Raw genomic sequence first — 20,817 nt, forward strand, 5'->3', positions numbered from 1 at the left:
ATAATAGATATGGAACTGGGGAAGTAGGAAACCAAAATTTAGAGTGCTTACAGTGCCAAGCACTTCATAAGTCTTTACAATATCCTCATGAGGATATGTATGTTATTATGCTTCTGGAAAAGAAAGAATATGCTAAGATAAGTTAAGCAGTTTCTTCAAAGTCATAGTCAGTGGTGGAACTGGAATTTGCACTCTGATCTGTCAGATTTTAAAGTCTAAGCATTTTCTATCACGAGATGGGAGAATCACTATTCTCCTAGTCTCTGAGGCTAAAAACTTAGAGTCACCTTAAACTTCTCATCTCTCTTATTAACTACATAAAGATGGCTTTACTTGCCACAGAAAATCCTGACTCTGATTAGCTTAAACAATAAGATAATGTATTATCGCACATGATGAGAAGTCCAGAAACCAGGTGGCTCCATTCAACTTCTCTAAATTCTCTTGGCTTTGCCATCCTCTATGCTTTGCCTGGTAACAAGATGGCTACCCAGAGATTCAGATACCACCTCCAGAGAAAGAAAGGGGACATGTCTAATGGTGTTTCTTTCTTAAGAACAAAAATCATTTTCCAAAGCCCCAGGACAGTTTACCCCACATCACTCTGGCTAAAAATGGACATATGTCTACCTCTAAGCCAATCCCTGGCAAAGGGAGTGGAATGAACACAATTGGATTATAAGCTAACCAGGATCCACCTACTGGTGCTTGGGATGGAGTCAATTTCCTTCTTCCCGAAACTCAGAACTAGGTGGAGAGGTGTGTTCCTAAACAAAATTGGGAATTTACTAGAAAGAAAATGGAAGTAAATGCTGGGTCTACGACACTCATCTCACATCTCCAAGTTCTGCCTATTCTACTTCTTAATTCTCCCATATGTACTCTTTTCTTTCCATTGCTTCAGTATAGCCCTTTCTATCTTTTTCTAGGTTACTGTAATAGCATCCTAACTGGGCTCTCTATCTCTAATTCTCTCTCGAGTTTAAGCTAGATTAAGCTTCCATAGGTGCAATACAATGATTTGCCTTTTTTTTTTTTATCCAGAAACTGCAGTGACTGTTGATCAGGCTATTGAAGGCCCTCTAAGATTCAGACCTAATTTCGCTTTTTAGCTTTATCTCACACAAAGTCTCACTCATCGAAGTAATTCAGCATAACTGAATTACTTTGAACAGGTAAGAGGGTTTCAAAGGGTAATTTGATGGCTAAGGGAGCTCAGAGGGGCATTACCTCTAATGCTAAATATAAGTCATGTGTTAAGACACATGCCCACCATGGAGAGATGAAGAGGATCCTATCACTAGTACTGTTTTGTTCTAAAGGCTGTGCCTATTTGACCAGCCTTTAAAGTGGAACATCTTCAATGACAATTTCTACTTTGCAGTTATTAGATGATCATAATATCCTTTCAGATATCTGTGAGCCCAGAAATACCTGGGTCCATGCTGCCACCCACGGCAGCACGTTCACCAAATACCCAATGACTCTTCCGTGGAACAGGATTTAGAAAGATACATTTTAGAAGAACCGCTTTGTTCTCGGATCATCTCTCACTAACATTTGTATAAAAAACTGTGTACTACAAAGGTAAATTAAGATACTTTGACTGGTTGAAATTATCTTCAAATCTATTTTTTAATAACAAATTTTTAATTAAATTTATTGGGGTGACATTGGTTAATAAAATTATATGGTTTTCAAGTGGACAATTCAATAATATGTCATATGTATATTGTACTGTGTGTTCACCACCTGAAGTCAAATTTCTTTCCATCACTATTTAATATCATAGGACTTTGTATTCTCCCTCTTTTTTTCTCTCTCTTTCCTACACACACACACACACACACACACACAAGCTATGTTGGCCATGACTTAGGATTATGAAATAATATAGAGAATAGAGACATTAATATGGCAAAAAAAAAATAATCTCTAACCTAGGAATATAAGAATTATGTTCTTATTGACTTTCTATGGCCCCTCACAGTTTAGCTCTACTACTGCCCTACCTTACAACCTCTCTAGCAATACTACAACCGCTTCTCATGGAAAGCAACTGAGGAATATGAGGGGAGATAAAATGATTAAATCTCCATATGGGACCCTCATCACAGATTAGAAAGGCTCATCTTGGGGTAGGGATGTGAGGGTTGTCTTCAGAGGCTGCCTTTGAAGGTGGACTTAACAAATCATCTCCTACTAAGATCAAGGCACTCCAACTTCTTGGCACGAGGGAACAACATTCAGAATCATTGGTTCCCTCCCTAATGTCCAGACTCAGTAGAGACAAAGCCTACATGGCAAATATAAAGGAGGTAGAGAACACCAATTCCACTGCTATGAGTGTTCCAAGGAAAAGGGGAATACAGGTTATGCAGATATCAACTATTTCTTTCTTTTTAAAAGAACTCCTCCTCACGCCCAAACAGAGTTGCCAGTGACTGAACTAATTTTCAAATTGATTAAAACCTTGGACATCTATCACTCCCCATATACTCCCCCCTTACACATACACCCCTATCACACCCAAACATCTATAGTAGAATGTCTATAATGAATAAGAGGAAAAATGTATTGAGAGTAAAATTACGTGAAGAATGAAAGAAGCTGCCTCTCAGTAACAGGAATTTAATTTCAGACGTAAACCTGAAAAGTTTACACTATTTGCTGACTATTAAAGCTAATTCTTTGGAGTCTGTCAGATAGATTGGTATCACTCATGGCTCTCAAACTAACCATTCCTACCTGCTTCTATCTGCTCCATTTTTAAGTTATGGTCAAAACTGAGTCTAAAATTAAGGCTTAAAGAAATGAAAAACAATTAGCTGTAAACTGGGAAATTCTAGGAAAATCTTCATAACATTTGGAGTTGAAATTGAATCATCAGTGGAATGGGACTCTTCTTTGTTTGTCCTATGTGAGCTGATGTGTGATGGAAGTAGTATAATGCAGAGGTTAAGTTTGAGATTTGGGGAACCAAACAGGCCTGGATTGATTCCTGACTTTGACACTTAGTAGTTGTGCAGCCTTGGACGAGTCATTTATCCTTAGTAGCTTTGTCTATAAGATGGATATAAGATAGTATATCGCATAGATAAATAAGGTGATGCCTACAATGTACTTACAACTATTCCAGACACATAGTGAGTTATCCACAAATAAAACTGTTCTCAATAAATATACTGTAATTATCATATGGCTTTTAAAAATCCACTTGACTTCAAATCAGACCTAATACACTTTAGCCATAGCATTTTTTCTCATTTTGAATGAAATAGGTTTTCCATGTGTAGTTTTTCTTACACAGTATGTTGCCGAGTTTCAAATTATAACTCTAACATTAAAAAATACCCCCAAAAGATGGTCTAAAAAGAATGAGAAAAAAAAAGAACATCAAGAATTTATTTAAAATACATTCAAAACAAGGATATTTTTAATGAGTTAAAAACTCCCTCAAAAAAAAAAAAAATGCAAACCCAGATGGTTTGATCAGTTAGTTATACTGTAATGGTATCAGCTCAATACCAAAACTTAAAAAAAATGCATACGACAAAGGAAAATTATAGACTAGTCTGTCTCATGAATTCAGTTTAAAGTCCTAAACAAAATATTAACAAACATAATGGACAAAAATCTATAAAGAATAACCATCAATACCAAGGTGAGTTTATCCCAAGAATGATTTAATGTTAGAAAATCAGCTAATGTAATTCAATTCACTAAAAAATAAAAGAACAAAATCATGATTATCCTAGTAGATGCAGAAAAAATATTTCCTAAAACTAACACCCATTCATGATTTTTTAAAACTCTTAATAAACCACACATAGAAAGAAGTCTACTTAAGGGTTTTCTACCAAAACATAAACAAACAAACAAAAACTTTAGTAAATATCACATTTAAAGATAAAAAGTTAAAAAGCTTTGTTCTGGAACAAGTTAAAGATGCCTACTATCACCATTTCATTCAAAATAGTGTTAAATAGTCTAGTCAGAATAGTTAGGCAAGAAAAAGAAATAACAGGTAGAGAAACAAAGAAAGAAACAAAGTTTTACTACTCACAGATTATTTGATGTTGTATGAGGAAAATCCAAAATAGATTCTAGATAATTTCTTAGAATTAATAAAAGAGTTTAGCAAAATTACTGAATAAAAGTCAACATACTAAAATTGATTTTACTTCTATATACCAGAAGCAAATAGAAAATTAAATTTTGTAACCATTTCAATGTCATTAAATATGTGAAATACTTAGAAATAAATCTAACAAGACAGTTACAAAGCAGTATATAAAAGTTGATTGAAAGATGCTCAGGTGTTCACAATTACATTTGGTTTCCCCGCATTCTGGACACCTTCTTGCTCCTAGTATGACCAATGTGATTTGCTTTTAGCAAAGAAAGATGAGTAGGAGCTTTAAGGACCAGTGCACTATTCGGTTGTCTTTCTTTTCTGCTGCCTCTGCAACCAGCAGTGGTCCAGATGGTGATGCTCTATCAGCCCGGCTGCTGAGTGAGGGTGACACAGAGTAGATCTCCAGCTGACCCACAATGGACACATGGCATAGACAAGAAATAAACCTGTGTTAAGCTACTAAGCATTTTAGGTTGTCAGTAACCAAAGCATAACTGGCCTATCCTGTCCATTGCAGACATTAGTCCTTAGGTAAATGGAGAAATAGATCAAATTTAAGAATTACAAAACTCAATAATCAAAAACACATCAATTCTTCTAAAATAGGTTAAATAGAACTTGATAACCTGGTTCTAATAATTCAAAAGGTACCAAGAAAGGTAAGTTATTCAGAGAGAAAAAGTGAGGAACTTGTCATTCTAAATATCAAGATGTATTATAAAGTTATAGTAATTAAGACAATGTTGGATCGGTGCAAAGATAAAGATTGATGAAACACAATCAAGAGCCCAGAATCAGACCCATACTTAGATGTAGACTTAACCTACAACAGAGCTCAAAACAACTTTTCAAAGAAAGGTACTGTGACAACTCGTTACCCACAGGGGAGAAGTAAAATTTGACCTTTACTTCCTATCATCCACAGAAAACAATCCCAAATGGATTAAAGATATACCCATGAAAAAACAAAACCATAAACCTTTCAGAAGATAATACAGGGAAATATTTTCATGACCTCAGGTTGGAAGGATTTCTTAAATAAGATATAAAAGCACAAACAGGATAAATATAGAAAATTTAGCAACATTAAAATTAAAAACAACTTTCTTGAATGGACACCGTAAAGAGAGCAAAAGGTAAGACACAAACTGAGAGAAGATATTTGCAACACATAAGATACAGCTATGTACTAACATTCAAGATATATAGAAAGAAACTCTTCAAGTCAATAAGAAAAGGGCAAAAACCCAGTACGAAAAATGGACAAAAGACTTGAACAGGGATTTAATAAAAAAGAAATTCAAATATCCAGTAAATTATTGAAAAGATGCTCAATTTTGTTAGTAACCAGATGAATGTACATTAGGAGAAGAATAAGACATTATTATACATGCATAAGATAGAGTAATAAGTCTGACAATATCAAATGTTAGTGAGACTGTAGAGAAGTAGGGACTCTCATACACTGTTGGTGGGAGAGTAAACTGGTACAGAATCTTTGAACTTCTGTTTGGTGATATCTGGTAAAGTTGAATATGTGTTTATGTTATGTCCACTAATTCTACTCAGTTACTTACACTAGAGAAATACTTGCTTGCGTGCATTAAAAAATACGTATGAAATATTTAAAGCACCATTGCTCACTGAACTAGGAATAACCTAAATGTCAATTATCAATAGACTGGATGAAGAAACTGTCGCACAGTCATACACTGGAATACCATACAGCACTAAAAATAAATTACATCAATACGATGGATGAATTGTAGGAATATAATGTTGAATTTCAAACCCTAGAAAAATTCACATGATGCAGACTACTTCCATTGATATAAACTAATAAACATGCAAAATTATTTAGAGATACAAATATCTGTGGTAAGTCAATAAAAAAATATAAAAGTCAAGAAGATGGTACCCCTTGGGAAGAGACAATGAACTTGGAAATTCCAAGGCACATGGTACTAAGGATGTTATATACACATATTTTAAGTGTAATTTACATTTTATTTTTTCCAGGGTATCGTTCTTCAGAGTTATCCCCTTACATGGGCTTTGGTGGAGGTCGTGGAACAGTCCTTGCAGGTCTAAATTGGGATGGGGTGTTCGGTCCTTCCAGGCTTCACAGGATTCCTCACTACTTTGCTGCGAATGCACAACTTGCACAGTAATGTAGTTTTGCATCCAGCTTGGGAAGCACACAGGCATTGAAGACACTCACTTCGGAAATGTCCCTCATGGCTGCAGCTTCTACTATGCTTTGAATGACGAACTTCTTAATAGCCTTGTCCTTGGGCACACAATGAGCACAATTAGTGCAGCGAATAGGCTGCATATAGCCACGATACTTCTTGGCGCAACTGTTATTCCGTCCCTTTTTGGTCATCTTGGAAGCTAAGAGCCAAAGGAATGGGATGTTATATTTTTTTTACCTGGGGTAGAAGGTACATGGATATTCACTTCAAACCATACCTATTTTAAAAAATTTATTTTTCAATTAGTTAACATACAATATTATATTAGTTTTGGATGTACAACCTAGTGATTTGGCCTTTATATACATTATGAAATGATTGCCCTGATAAGTCTAGCACCCACTGACACCATATATAGTTATTACAATATTATCGACTATGTTCCCTATGCTGTACTTTACATATTCTTTTAATATACTCTTTTATGTGTATATTCCACAATCTAAAAATTATTTGGAAGTGATTATAGACACGCAGAAAGTTGCAAAAATAATACAGAGCAGTCCTCTGTATTCACAATTTGGTAAAATACCTCTCCCATCTCCCTCAACCCCACAAAAAGACCCAATATGAAAAAAAAAAAAAACTAGTGAGGAACTGAGATTTGTAGAATGTGAATTTTGCTGAGCAATAAGCTTGGGCAAAAGCTGATAAACTACAGAGTGATTCTTACCTGTCTTATTTTTCATCTTGGAGATGAATAATGTCAGGTCATCATTATTCAGGTGAAAAGAAATAAAATCGAACTGAAGGGATTGTATTAGAGTGTCACATTTAAGTAATTGAGAAGTGATGGAATTCCAAGGTGACTTAAGACAAATTTAAATATTCTTACTAGAAAGGCAAGAGGACACTCATTTGAAGTCATGTGAAATAATTTCTTTGAAAATCAGGGATAACATTCAGATGGAAACACTCAGCTACATCCAGGATATTTTTATAAGGCCTTAGAAACATTAAGCCCTTTGTGTTTTAGGTGTGAAAAATTAAGTTGGCCTTGAGATGAAGCTCCTAATTCCCTTATCAGTTGTCCAGAAATGAAAGATGTTACTAAAATTAGTCTTGCTCTTAACTGGAACCATTTACTTCCATCAAAAGCAACAAGTACTTGAGCACTTATGTTCCAGCCTAGGAGGAAGCATCACTGGTATACTCCACCACAAAAGCCAGCCAAGTGACTCTGGAGTCAAACAACCTGTATTGAAAACCCTGGCTTGGCCACTTAGTAGCTGTGTGAGTCTAGACAAAGTCTCTAAGCCTCTGTCTTGTCACAGGTGAAATGTGAATAAGAACTACCTTAAAAAAGTTGTTGTGACTATTTGACTATTAGAGTGCTTAGCATTTGGTGTTCAAAAAGTATCAGCTGTCATTATAACTCTTCCGAAAGCTTGCTTTTGTTAATAGAGAAACAAAAGTAAGGCTGCTTATTAAGAAATACCTTCTTACTAGCATGACATGATCAACAGAATCTCTGTCCTTAGTGTCTCATCTTTAGGCTTTCCAAAGCTTGAGCATTATGGTATATATGAGGAGGAGGGATGATGGTCTGAATTATTTTATGTTTGCTAGATATTTTGATAATCTATTAGCATATGTGACCTCCTAGCAAGACCTAGGGCTTGAGGAATGAGATTCAAGGTAATTACATTTGCTCTAAGGGAAGAGAGAAGAACGTCAAGAACAATTCAGAGCTCAGGATATTATAGTGAGACATTACTGACACATCTTCAAGAACCATGGGGACCAAGACAGAAAGTGGCAGAATTAAGATTACAGCAGAAGTCACATTTATTGACACAACTTTCCAGGTATTATGCTAAACATTTCATGTATGCTCAGTAGCACTATGAGTTAAGTATTATTGTCCCCATAGTGTAGATGGGAAGACTGAGCAGTTAATTAACTTGTCCTAGCTCAACAAACACAGTATGTTATAAAAACGGGATTCCAGTTCAATAATATAATTCCAGAATTCATATGTTTAACCATTCTGTGATGCTGCTTCCCAGTATTTACTGAGTACTCGGCATACTGCAGGGCTCTGTGCCAGGTGCTCTGTAGACAGAGGTGCACAGCCTCTGTCTTATCCTCTTAGAACATATAGTCTAAATGGGGAGATAGACATAAAACATGTAGACATATTACATATTAAAATTATCTAATACACGAAGTACTAAGAAGAAAAAAGAGAGAAAATAACAAAAGAAATCATTGAAGACTATTAATTAGTGAGGACTTTTACGAGAAGGTGACCTGTAGTGTCCTCCCATGAGAAGGGTGGGAGCAAGAGCCTTTCGGGCTAAGAAAACAGCATGTGCACATGTCCTGGGATATTTGAGGATAGAGTTACAAAGGGACAAAACTGTAAGAGTTTGGAGTTTATTCTGTGCCATTTTATTCCAAATGAAGTATTTTATATCATAGGGAAAGTTGAAGTGGAAACATGGTATTCAAACAAGCTTTAGCAAAGAGGTCAAAGCAAAGCTCAACATGGTCCTGACGACAGTTTTCCAACAAGATTTGAGAAAGGAAGACCGAAGGGTCCTGGAAAGCAAGACACAGTGTAAGGAGGATATTCTCTTGAGCAATGATAGTAAAAATGCTTTGGCCAAACCTGCGAAGATCAGAGAAGAGAAGGCTTTGAGATGGTTTTCTGTATCTAATTGGAGAAGTACCATAGCCCTGCCAAAGGAAAACTTTGCTCCCAAAAGGATAGAGAGAAGGGCAGAGACATAGATCAAGAAATTCAAGGAGGTACCCACAGTCTTCTTTTATCTTCTCATTGTCAAAGGCTGATCTAGCCCCTGCACCTCTAACTTCTACCCCTACCACTACCACCCCCACCAACACCCCCCATTCCTGATACTCTCGATTCCAAGTCCTCTGCTTAATTGTGATCTGAATGGATGCAGGAAGTTCTAAGCCCAGGTCATCTGTAATTGAAAGTAGAATATGGTAAATCGTGCTCCACAATCAAATGTGCCTTCTCTCGTTCTCGGTCCCAAATGCATCCGATTGAACAAGGTGGGGATAATTAGGATAAAGCAAGGTGGGATATGAAGGAAGAAAGAAGCCTTTGCCCCCAAGCTGCTAGTTATTCCCAGGTCAGTGAACAATGGTCAGGAACAATAAATAGAAGACCCAGAATAAGCTCTGAGGTTAAGCTCACATCTTCTTTGCTATGAGCGATCAAAAAGAGCACAGGAAGCAGATTTAGTTATTAAGATTAGTGAGATAAATTTGTCAACAAAAAGAACAAATGCTGGTGAGGATGTGGAGGAATCCTTGTGCCCTGCTGGTGAGATTATAAATTGGTGCAGCAACTATGAAAACAGTATGAAGATTCCTCAAAAAATTAAAAATAGAATTACCATATGATCCAGCAATTCCATTTCTGTATATATATCTGAAGGAAACAAAATCACTGTCCCAAAGAGCTATCTGCACTATGGCAGCATTATTTACAGTAATCAAGACATGAAAATAACCTAAGTGTCCATTGACAGATGAATGGATAAAGAAAATATGATACATACATGCATATATATACACATATATACATACATACACGTACATGTATATACGTGTATTGTATAGACACACACAATTGAATACTATTCAGCCATATAAAAGAAAATCCTGTCATTTGTGACAACATGATTGGTCCTTGAAGGCGATATATCTAGTGAAATAAGTAATACAAGTAAAGGAAAATATTGTATGATTGTACTTATACATGGAATCTTAAACAAACAAACAAACAAAATGAAGCCCACCAAACTCGTAAATACAGAGAAGAGAGTGATGGTTGCCAGAGACAGGAAGCAAGGGAGATTTTCTAGTTATAAGATACATTCTATGACACAATGTACAGCACGGCGACTATGGCTAATAATACTGTACTGCATATTTTAAAGTTGCTAAGAGAGTAAATCTTAAAAGTCCTCATCACAATGAAAAAGAAACTGGTAACTATATAAGTATAAAATACAAAGTGGTGGATGTTAACTAGACTTGTAACCATTTTGCTATATCTACATATATCAGAGCATTATGTTGTACACCTTAAATTTATACAATGTTATGTCAGTTATACCTCAATAAAACTGCGTGGGGGTGGAGAAGTGTCCAACCCTTAAGTATCAGTGTAAAACCTGAAGGTATAGAAGAGGTTTCCCTCCTGCTCACAGGGTGACTCTCCGCTGCCTCCATCCTGAGCTTGGACTGCACAGTTCCTCCCTGCTATTACTTCCTTCTCAGAGCTGCTCAAAGCAGGGAGAGTTCAGGCTTGGTCAAGGACATGTACAAGAGGATAGAGATTGCAGTGGGCGGAGCAGAGTTCAAAAGCTCTTGTATCCTGGGAATATGCTGTTTTGGGATGATTCCTTTGAAATATTACTTTCTTGAAACATCACGTGGATGGTTTAGTGATGGAGTGTCAGGGTTGAAAGTGGCTGAAGCAGACCCTTGACCCTCCTTCTAGCCAAAGTCAAAAGTACCTGGTAACTGAAAGCCCCAGAGAGTAATCCCTGTCCCAAGCATTCCCAAGCATTCCCTGTCCTTAAGTGTTCTCTCCACGTCTAACTTCCTGGGCTATAGCCAGAGGTGGGAATAACCAGGGGGTGGGATTTCAGCAAAATTCAGATTTCAGATCCTGGCAGCACTCGCCATTACTAACAACGATTCCCCTCCCCGCCCCTCAGCTCTGGCTATGCCCACTAGACTTCTTACAGTCCACTTTCTTCTATCTTCTGATCTCAGAAGATCTTCTGTCCACTATTTACACTCTCTATCCCCACTCTGGCCTGACCATCCCAGGGAAATAGAAAAAGACAAAAACTGATTGATAGCTCAAAGGAAATCCTGTGAGAACAAGCAGTTACCTTCCATAATTACACATTAAATGATTAGGTGTCCTATCATTGTTACAAATAAAAATATCTACCATTTGAGAAAAATTCCTGCATGTAAGATGCTGTTCTGGTAAAATAAGTGTCTTGTCCACATATTTTGGGAATAGATTCAGATAATTTAAGCAAAACATATTTTTTTTAAAAAAAGCAATATAATAACAGATGATGATAAATGCTGTGAAAAAAATTTTTAAAGTGTTATGTTATATATAAAGGTCAACACGTGGGCCTTGTCGTATAGAATGACCATGGGTAGGGATTATTTGAAACCTGAAGAATGAGATGGAGCTATTCAGGGAAGAAACAGGAAGCGAACGCCCCAGACACAGAAACAGCTAATGCAAAAGTCTGCAAGCTAGAACAAGCTTTGCTTATTCCTAGAAGAAAAAGGATGCCCATATGGCTGGAAGAAAATCAAGAAGAGATATAAAGCCAGGAAAGGCAAGGGTCAGCTTATATGAGGCTTCATAGGATTTTATTCTGAAAGCAATGAAAAATCTTTCAAGGACTTTAAGTGATCTCATTTATGTTTTATGAAAGTGGACTTTGGGTGTTGAATGGAGAACAAATTACAAGGAATAAAAGTCAGCAGGCTTTCAGAAAAAAAGACAATGGATTATGGTGGTTTATATTAGAAAAAGTGATGGCAGTGGCGGTGGTGTAAAGTGTAATAATCCTCTAAATGTTATAGAACTGGAGACTGATGTTCAGAGAGAACAAGGAAACTGACCAGCCTGCACAGCCAGCTAGGGGCACGCAAAGCCAGGATTCATGCCAAAGTATATTTTCTTTCCTCTGCATTTCTTTGAGTGTGTTTTCTTATCTGTAAAATAATAATTTGGATTAGATTATCTATGAGACATCATCTAGTTCTAAACTATCAAAACTTTCCAGCTAATTCTTCAAAACTTGAGCAAATTCCCTCTGTTTAGAAATATTGGATGTTCCTTGGATAGAGTCTTATCATACACGCCACTCAATTTGTTTTTTGTCTTACATGGCAAGGAAACATACACACGGTGTATAGACACCCAACTGGTCTTCAGTTTTCAGGAACCTTCAAGATAAGAGTGAGAAAGAGACTGTCTAGCCACTGCATCAGGAGGAAGTCAGATTGTCTGCAGAAAGCAGTACGGACTGAGAAATGGTGATGGAGGACAGGTGAAAAGGAGCAGCTAAAAGGAAACAGGTTATCAGGTAATCTCTGGGAGTAAATTACAAGACAGATAAAAAACAAACAAACAAACGATAAAATCTATTACCTGTAAAATGACAGTCCTTTAAAAATCAAGCCTTGGCATTTTGCTTTTTATTTTTAACACATCTTCATTATTTGAACTTTTGGATAAGTGTGTATTACTTTTGTAATATAAATGTTTTTTTTTTAAACAGAAAAAATACAGCCAATTAAATATTAGATATCTTAAAGCGAGGATTTTAGTAATATGGCAACGCACTCTGGATATTCTGAGAGGCACAATTTCAAATATTTTGGTGGTAAAGCAGAGAGAGAAAGTATGATGCTGAGAAGTCAACGTAGCGACTAACAACTCGTATTCTGGAGCCAGACAGCTTCCCTTGAAATTCCAGCTCTAATACTTACTGGCTGTGAGATCTCGGGCAAATTATGTGCTCCCCCCTGGACCTCTGAGTCCTCATCCATAAAACGGGTTCAATAATCGTTCCATGTCATAGAATAACTGAAAACTAAATGAAATAATTTATGTAATTATAAATGAAACTTAAAAACGGCAAGTCAGGATTCTCACTGTCTATTCCTATGACTCTTTCAATAGTCTAAGTTTCTTCATGGTCTTACCATTTTTGCTCCCTAAACTCTACTTTTTATCTTCTTGCTGTAGTTCTCTGGAGACCCTTACCTCCTTTTCATTGTCAAGGAAAAAACACTCTGGAAATTGCTCACTCTTCCTCTTCCAGAAAGGGCCATAGGGAAAGTGAAAACCAGATCTTTCATGATTTTTACTTGTTCCTCCAGGCTTTGGATGTTAAGAAGTTAGAACTTTGGTTCCCAGTCTCTCTCCAAAGCAGAGTACATAATGCTTAACAGTCTGGGTTCTGGAAGTGACACACATGAATTTGACTCCACCACTTAGTAGTTATGTGGGCCAATTACTTAACTCCGTTAAGCCTCACTTTCCTCATCTACAAAAGGACACGTTAGCATTTACTTTATAGTGCTGTTGTGACAAATAAGATAATTATTTAAAGGAATCAGCTAACATTAGTAATGTTAGCTATTTTATTGTGCTGTTATATCCTAGCAATAACAGTCAAATCAAACCCTTCGCCATCTGTTTGCTCTGCTACAGCCACAAAAGCTTTCTTTTTTGCTCCCCAACAAGGTCCTGTCTCAGACTATTTGCTCCAGCACCCGCATTAAAAGAAGAGGCATCAGAATGCAATGTACATTCTGAATGGTGTCATACAGAGACCCTAAGTAATCTGGAGATGGTTATGATTCCTTCCTTCCTTCCTTCCTTCCTTCCTTCCCTCCTTCCTTCCTTCCTTCCTTCCTTCCTTCCAAATTCCTACTTGTGGCAGGAACTTCTGCAATGGACCTGCCAGCTGTGTTTCAGCTAAAGTAAGAAGTAATTTTGTACCATCTTTTCTAATTGGATGACTCCCACTGTAGGGAACTCTGTCTCTGTCTGTCTCTCTCTGTCTCTCTCTCTCTGTCTCTGTCTCTGTGTCTGTCTGTCTCTCTCTTGCCCTCCCTCCCTTTTTTTCTGTGTGGCTAGTGAATCTTACAGGAATAGAGAAATCATAGATCTGGTCTCCATTCTGACACTAACTTCTGCCTGGTATGTTTTCTCCTGCTTAGGTTTTCATATGGCTGGATCCTTCTCAACATTCTATCTCAACTGAAAAGTCACCTCCACGGAGAGGTTTTCTCTGACCACTCCATCTAAGGTGTCTCCCTGGTTGAATCACTCTTATTTTCCTGCATTATGTGTCTCAGAGCAGTTGTCACTATCTGGAATTATCTTGTTTATCTCCATGTGTTTATTGTCTGTCTCTCCCCCTGAGGACTGAGCTCTTATCTGTCTTGCACTTGCTTTATCCTTAGTGCCTGGCACAGAATACAGATTCAATAAATGAATCAATAATTTTTGTATATTCCATGGAGTTCAAAGCTTCCTTCAGGGACATGGCCTTGACAGATCTGAGGCTTCCTCCACATGTGTAATGACAGCCAAACTTCCCTGACTCCAACCCTCCCATTCAAAGATCTTAGAGGGTCTTTTCTCGTCCTTGTTGCAGTATGTGTGCAATAAGTCTCATTTCACAAGATATGGTATTTATGATGTGGAAAAAGACTTTGAAGTTATGCATTGGGGATGTCCTCGAACTTCAGATGGTCTCTCAAAGAAATGCGCAAAGGTGCTGAGTGGTTCTGAATGAGGAGAAAACTGTCCCTTGGCTAGCAGTGCTACGCATGTTGCAACTCTCAACCTCCATCTTCAAGAAGATGAAGGAAAGAGAAGGACCAAGAATGCCCATGAACGAGTTGTCCATGGGCTCCTTGCACAGGCCCTTGGAAAATGTGTGAATAGGAATTAACTGAGATAAGTTAAGGAATACTGAGGGAAGGATTCCAAATTTGATGTCAAAGTTAACAAGAGCCTTCAAGGTGAGATTTACTTTTGCATTGTTGCTGCACAGTGAGCAAGAGTTTCCTCATGAATGCTGAGCTTCTCTGCATTTAAGACTCGTTGATATTAAATATGTTTTATTAATTATTTTTCTTTCATAATGCTTAGTGGTAATACTTAATTGACGAGGAAAAAATTATGCCCGCATTTTTGCACCTGGAATAATGCAGAGATTACATATTCTATCTGGAAAAGATAGAATACTCGAAAATGGATAAATTAAGATTAGTCTGCAAGATTAGCTTAGTGGTAATACTTAATTGAAGAGGAAAAAATTATGCCCACATTTTTGCACCTGGAATAATGCAGAGATTAAATATTCTATCTGGAAACGATAGAATACTTGAAAATGGATAAATTAAGATTAGTCTGCAAGATTAGAAGAGGTGGAATCTTGGAGTGAATCCCTCTCTGTCACAAAACTACATTGTTCAATACATTTTCGCCGAGCACCTATTATGAACCAGATCTTATTTTAGATGTTGGGAATTCCAGGATGTATGTAAAAGAAACAGTTCCAGTCATCCTGGAGCTGACGGTCTTGTTGGAGAGACAGACAAGTAAATGAATTACAGTATCAGGTGACCAGTGTCATAAAGGGGTATGGAAAAACAGCAAAGAGAGCAGCTAACCAAATCTATCAGGAACGATTTCACAGAAGTGTTGGAGAAACAATAATATGTCATCTGGTGAAGGCAGCAAACTTATGAACCTGTTTTTCTTGCCAAATGAGTCAGGCAACATAAGAACATTAAATTATTTGAAAGGATGTGTGCCAACATTGCTCCTGCTTCAGTCTTTGCACATGTTGTCCCCCACATTCCCCAGGTTCCAAGTGCCCCATCCACCCACTAACCCCTACTCCCTTTGGCTCTCAACTGAGAAGTCACTTTCTGGGAGGGAAAACTTCTCCGACTCCCACATGACAAATGCTCTGCTCCCCCTATGTATTTCCATTAACACTCGTTTGTCTTTCCATCAGATTAACACATGCTCACTATATGCCAAACCATGTTCTGAGTGCTTTATATATATTAACTCATTCATTGTCTCCACCAACTTGTGAGATATTATTGCTATACCCACTTTGCAGATGAGGAAATTGATATCCAAAGAGGTTAAGTAATTCACTTAATTAAGAAGTGACAGCCAGGATGCAAACTCCAGAATGCAGCTTAAGTGTCTGCTTTTTTACTATCCATGTTACACCTCCTCTTAAGGTAGGTAAATCTCTCTGTATTATCCTGTTCTGTTTACCTCCTGTTTCAGACTGAAAGCTCCTTAGAGGTGGAGCCTGTGTCTTACTCATAGTTACACCCCCAATGCCTAGCCCAGAGCCTGCTGCATAATAGGCATTTGATGATGTTTACTGACTTTTTAAAAAGAATGTTGGAATACTACCTGATCAACGCTATTCACAAAGAAGCCACTACATCTGCCAGTATTTCAGTGGGTTCTATGATGGCCTCACCTCTCAAGTGATGCTCTTAAACAGGTTTCGTGAGACTTGAGATCTAACTCAAATGAAGGGCATTGGGATCCCTAGAATACCAAACCTGGAGAAATATCTGAGTGCTTTTTGTTATAGGTAGCTCTTTGTGAAATCTTCCCGGGTATAACTAAAGTCCAGAATTTTTCTTTTTCATTAAATTTCTTTTGCTAAAGTACTTCTGTAACTCAAAATGTTACCCATCCACCCCCGCACTAGAACAGGGTTTTGTTTTTGTCTTTTGTTTGTGTTTGTGGTACAATTTGTGGTAGAAATAGATCTGATCCAATACTGGCTCTGCATTATTAGCTGCTGTCTGCACAACAGCTTCCAACAGTAACGGTGTAGCGCTTCATTGCACTCCAGCTGCAGCCTTCTCTCTACTATATGTCATGCATCTTTTTGCTCAGCTGCTTTCTCTTTGCTGCTTGATCTATTAATTCCTGGCCTCACCAGCAGTTCAGATTATACATCCCCATCTGGATCTAGATATGCTCAGTGTCTCCAGGGGAATCTTATGGGAATTAGGCTGGGTAGATGAGATGTTTCTTGATTTTTTATTTTTTAGATATGTCAGAGGTGATCACATTTCAAAGGTACTCAGAAAACTTTGGTCAGAACATATGGCAAAGGTAACAATACCAATAGTAAAGGAACTCTTTAGTGTTACACGAAGCATTTTTGTCTAGAGAGTCTGAGATATTGTTCTTTTTTAAAATCAGTGAAGATTCATTACTTAGACATGTAAGAATTCAAAGAGGATCGATGTTAAAAGTAAAATGAGAAGAATTTTGAAAGGGTACTGTTGTGAAAAGTACAATAAATAGACACTTAAGATCTGGCATGGAAAATAAAGGTATGACTTAAGTAGTTGTGATGAACTTGGAACCAAAAATTCTGTCCTTAACTGGATTTAATCATACGGATTATTAAGTCTCAAAGAATTAAAAGGAATTTAATTATATTAGTCCCCAAACCAGGCAGTATTTATTGTTTTGTTTAAAAGTCAATTAATATTTTTAAATCAGTCTTTGCAATAGCAGATGCTCTAGTGAGTTAAAAAAAAGGAATATGATTTCACATTGGGTGAGGCTCAGACACAGACAGGATAGAACGCTGCCTAAATCTGTTTCTATTTGCCCTGACTTTGCTCATTGAAGTTGAACTGACCTGCCATTAGTACATGGCTAGCACCAAATCAAAATCGAGTCCTGTATGCCCCATTCCCAACTTGCTTCAAGCTTCTCTCCTTCCCAGGCCCTCACTTGGCCCATGAACTCTTGCTCTCTCTGCTTTCTGCTTTCAGATCAGATGATTAAAATGGCTTTTCTGGCTGTCAATCTTCCATTCTCCTCTTAGCCAGAGTTTCACATTATCTTTCACTTGGACCCACTTCTGGGTGACCACTACACGTACTTAAAACCAATCTTGGGTCTACAGTCATGCCACTCTGAACGTGCCTGATCTTGTCGGAAGCTAAGCAGGGTCAGGCCTGGTTAATACTCGGATGGGAGACCACCTAGGAATACCAGGTGCTGTAGGCATTAAATAAAAAAATTAATTAAATAAGTGAATAAATGAATGAACGAATGAATGAATGAAACCAATCTTGGTCTCTGGGGCCTCACTTGGTCCTGTCCCTTATGAGGGAGAAACAAATTTACTAACCTCACTCCCAAAACACCTAAGTTGTCATTTTTGTTCAATGTGCTTAATAGTAAGAATACAACAAAAAGAATGTTGTGATTATGAATTCAGAAGACCTGGAATTTTGAAGAGATGAAAAGGAAGAAAGAGGGTAGACTTCTTTTCATGAATTGGTCAACATCGAGAAGTCTTAATAGAAGAGGCTTGGATTGATGCAGAAGATTTGTTACAGAGCATTGCTATTCATTTAAAGAAATAGTTGAGGTTCTCTAAAGATAAATTATTGTAGGGGGAAATGGAATAAATTCTCTTAGGCGCTATCCTTGGCTTGTGAGAGGGAGAATGAGGAGGTGTAAATGATGGACAGTTTCCTAACTTTCTATTGGAAGTAAGAAAAAGTTCACAGAAACTGCAGTGATTCCAAACCACAAAGCACCTTCAGAAAAACGTTCACATGGAATGTGTTTGGAATTTTTTTCCACACAAATGATAAATTGCCAAATCCATCTGGCTCCAGCCCTTACTAGGCACTATTTTAACACTTCCTGTCCTTAGACGCACAGCTTCCTTGAGTTTTCTATGGCATTCTACAGATGCCTTAAGTACTGCTTTATTTTGGCCCCTCACCTCAGGCATTCCTCAGAAATTTTAGCTCTTTCCAGCAGGGCAATTTAGGTCCAAGCTTGTTTATTTTACAACTAAACATGTTCAAATAGATGGCTTGTAAACCTACCTTTACCGAATGACATAATTGTCATTTCTCCAAACACCTCTGGCAGTGGGGTGTGGTATACTCTCCATTTCCTATGTTCTTTGTACTACTTTGATATCCTTCTGCTCTGGGAAAATTGGGTTGACATCTCCTTCCAGTTTGCCCAAGGGATTAAGTGAGGCAGTAACCCTCTTGAGTTTCTGAAGCCCCTGAAGAAGTCACATTATCACTTTGTGGTCTAAATTGTTCTAATACATCTATCCTCAGTTAGGACAATGGCCTATAGTGGATTTTCCTCTGGAATGGTTGCACACATTGTTTTTCCTAATGAATCCAGCTCTGTTCAAGGTTTGGGTGAAAACTAAGTCTTCTCCGTAAATACGTTAGTTCATCCCAGGTCCCAAGTCAACATTTAGAAGTATCTTCCTTTCTATCACTTCCTCAGCCATTTATTTTAAGTTCAAAATATATCTTTCCAACACTTCTTTCTTGGTAATCATTAGAACAAATAGGTTAAAAAATCAGGGTTGCTGTAAAATATATTTCAACAAAATAGATCTTAGCCAGAAACCCCCTTATTTGGGCCTCTACTGACTGTGTAAACTACACATTGGTTTTCTATTACTCTGAATCCTTCATATGTGGTTCCTCTGCTTACTATTCTTCTGGATAGCTGACTCTGAGAAAATAGAAGACAATCTTTTCCACCCATTCATCCAACAGATCTATATAAAACAGCTTATTTATTAAGTACTTACTACTTTGGGAGGATTAAAAGATGAATTAGAATAACACTGAATCCTATACAAAGACATACAAAGTGCTTTCTAACATACAATCTCATTTGATCTTCAAAACAAACATATTAATGTAACTAGAGCAAAGAGAGGAGGAGGGAGTATCTAATATTCCGCAGCTAGTGAGAGACAGAGTTGAATCTCAACTAAAAGAACACTTCACTCCTTAACCCTTCTCCGTGCCATATAAACAATACATTCAAGATGAACATCTGGTAAGAAAGTTTATCAGTCAGGGTTCTAGTAGAAAATACAACTTACTCTAGGTGGTACATATGAAAAGACTTCAATGAAAAGACTATATACAGAGGTGCCAGTAGGTTGTAGGAATAAACAAGGGCTGCTGAGGCACCCAGACACTATTTTAAGCCATTACTAATTCTATGGCTGAAGGAGCAAGAGGAGAAAAGAGTGTAACTGAAGGCTGACGAAAACCGAAGAGTAGAAGAAGAGCCATTTGGCAGAAACTGTAATCTTGGAAGGAGGCAGCTTTTGGCATAGATGCAGTGCTAAAACAGGGAGGGAGACAGAAGGGCCATCATCCTCAACCTTGATCTTCCTGCTAGTGCCCCCACCATGGGCTAGAAATCAAATGAGAGTTGGCAGACAAGGGATACAGCTGAAAAAATGTTTAAGGATCAGCATCCCAGAGCATGGAACAAGGTATAGAAAGGCAGGCACTGCATCTGGGTGGAGACTGGGGTAATGCAAACAGAGAACCAGTCTAGAAAGACAAAACATGTACATAAATAACAGATTCCAGAGGTAGGAGAGAACTTCCACCTTACAGATGGGAAGGTGGGTTAGTGTGAGCTTGGGAATCAGGGAAGGCTTCATTCATCAAGAAGTGCACAGCATAGGGAATGCAGTTAGCACTAATATAATAGCTAGGTGGAGAGCCAGAGGAGAGAAAGAGCAATTAGCGGGATCATTTTATAAACTACGTAAATGTCTAACCAATGTACTGTATACTTGAAACTAATAATAAAACAAAATTAAAAAAAAAAAAAGTGCTCTAGTTGGGTCTTGAAGAAAAAGTAGGATCTAGAAATACAGAGATAGGAAAGATGGTATTTTCAGGCAGAATGAACGATATTGAAAAGCACACAGACACATGATATGTGTGGGGTTGGGAATGCATGTGTGTGGAATAATTAATTGTTCTCTTTGGAATATGAACGTAGAAAAGGAA

General features: G+C 37.5%; 2 pseudogenes; one reads left to right on the forward strand and one right to left on the reverse strand.

The window, feature by feature from the left end:
* Nucleotides 1–6,182: 6,182 nt before the first annotated feature.
* On the reverse strand, nt 6,183–6,524 carry LOC102889572 (annotated as a pseudogene).
* Nucleotides 6,525–17,901: 11,377 nt separating this feature from the next.
* LOC112480482 lies at nt 17,902–18,013 on the forward strand (annotated as a pseudogene).
* The last annotated feature ends 2,804 nt before the right edge of the window (nt 18,014–20,817 follow it).

The sequence above is a fragment of the Pteropus alecto genome, unplaced genomic scaffold, assembly GCF_000325575.1.
Source record: "Pteropus alecto unplaced genomic scaffold, ASM32557v1 scaffold224, whole genome shotgun sequence".
In the NCBI taxonomy this organism is placed as follows: Eukaryota; Metazoa; Chordata; class Mammalia; order Chiroptera; family Pteropodidae; genus Pteropus; species Pteropus alecto.